General features: G+C 44.3%; 1 pseudogene; it reads right to left on the bottom strand.

Annotated features, from left to right (window-relative positions):
- Positions 1 to 1,235, bottom strand: LOC125100288 (hsc70-interacting protein-like; annotated as a pseudogene).
- Between the last annotated feature and the right edge of the window lie 869 nt (positions 1,236 to 2,104).

Here is a 2,104-nt window from a genome sequence, read left to right as displayed (position 1 = left end):
TGCTTTTCCTTCAGCAAGGGCTTTATTTGTCAGAAGGGCATTATGCTTGACCTCCAAATTTGGCTGACAATTTACTGATGAGATTCATAACCTTTGGGTTGCTCTGATATTTTGACATATTCGCTGGGTTGTGGGCCACATCCTGGAAGGCCACCATAACTTCTGGATCCTGCATGGCTACAAGAACTTCCGGATCACTAAGAATTTCATTGAGCCCAGGCATTCCTGCCATTCCAGGCATCCCCCCTGCCATTCCAGGCTTCCTCCAGGAAAATTACTAGGCATTCCCCCAGAAAAGCCACCTGGGAAAGAGCCATACTGAGCTCCTGATTGTCGTCTGGCTTCTTCCTCCCTCTGGGCTCTCTCATGTTCTTCCCAAGCCTTCTTAACCCTTTCTATTCTTTCTTTGATCTCTCGCTCTTCACGTTTTCGCTCATATTTTCTCTGAAGTTCAGCAATCTTCTGGGCCCTCGGTTGAACTTCTTTCAGCATTGCACTAGCATCTTCATCATAATCCAGTTTACAAGCAAGGGCAAGATCATGTGCGGCTTCTTCCCAATGGCCCAGAAGTCTGTGTGCTTTCCCTCGTCACTTATAAGGCTGAACTGAATCAGGATTTATTTCAATAGCTCTGTCACAGTCTCGAATGGCAGCATTTGGCTTCTGTAATTTGATGAAGACACTGGCTCTCTTGGCATACAGAATGGCCAAGCGAGAGTTTAGTTTGATGGCATCTGTGGACAAGTCAATGGCTTTCTGTAGTTCACCATCATTTAGGGCATCCATGGCAGTCACTTTTTTATCATTTGCCTGACCCATCATTTCCTTGGTTATCTCTACATTTTCATCTCCCATTTCTTGAGGGGCATCAGTATCTGGTTCAATCACACCTTCATTGTCAATTTCTAGATCACTCTCCTCACTTGATGGTTCATCTGTCTTTATGTTTTCCTCCGCCTTCTTACTATCTGTTTTTTCTTCCTTGATACTGTCTTCAGATTTAGTTTTATGAGTGGCAGGTGGTATTTTACCCCCCATGCTCTCCACCCACTCCCGCAGGAAACTCATTTCCTCAGTGTGCAGGACGCTCGGATCCTGCTTACACATTTTCACGAAAGCCCGAAGCTCACTCACTTTGTTGGGGTCCATGGTCCAGAGGCAGTGGCAGGCCGCAGGCGCGGCTGAGGTTGCGACCCGATTCCAGGCGCGGGTACGAGCTCTGCGTGATCGTGTGGAAGGGGCGGTTTCAGGATTTTTAATAAACAAAACTGTTATGACTATTCTAATATACACACCCAGATGCCCATGTGTAAGAGTTTTTCTATTAACATAATTAAGAATGGAATTTCTGGGTCATGAGATCTGTGTGTTATTTTTCAGTGATTTTTTTCAGTCCCAACGCACACTGCTGTTCTGTGAAGGGGGCGTATATGTAAAATGACCCCGAAAGGAGCTGTAAGACCCAAGGAAAAAACCGACAAGTCTGGCTTGATGAGAAGTGGTTTATTAAGGGTACTTACAGACAGAAGCATGCCTTGGGCATGCCTTGAGCGGCCATAGGATGAATAGATCTCCTTGACCCCACCTTGTGTAAGACATGCTTTTACAGCTTAGGGGTTGGAGAGTATAGTGCTGGCTGTAGGATCTCCAGAGCTGATCAAGGATGTTATGCCGCAAGGGTGTGGTTAGGCAAAAAGAAAGAATGTGGGGGAGGAGGGACTGTGCTCAAGAAGACTTTGGGTCACAGAGCGGTCATCATGGCAGATTTGTCCAAGATGGCATCAGCATGATTTATACACCTGTCATCAAGAGTAAGTGATCCTTCTAGCTGCTCAGTATCCTAACACTATTGGCACAGCTATGATTTTCACTGGTTTGGTGGGTGTGAAATGACAATGTGGTTTTATTTTGCATCTTTATGAGTAATAATGGGATTAAGCATCTTGTCATAGGTTTCTTGGTCATATTTATTTCCTCTTATGTAGACTATCTGTTTAAGTCTTTTGCTCATTTTCCTATTAGATTGTCTCAGTTTTATGAATGTGTAGGACTTTATTTTGGATACTAATCATTTATTGATTATACATTCCAAATGTCTTGTCCA

Source organism: Lutra lutra, chromosome 5, assembly GCF_902655055.1.
Source record: "Lutra lutra chromosome 5, mLutLut1.2, whole genome shotgun sequence".
NCBI lineage: Eukaryota > Metazoa > Chordata > Mammalia > Carnivora > Mustelidae > Lutra > Lutra lutra.
Note: the sequence above shows the minus strand (reverse complement) of the source record. Positions and strands in the feature narration are given on the sequence as shown.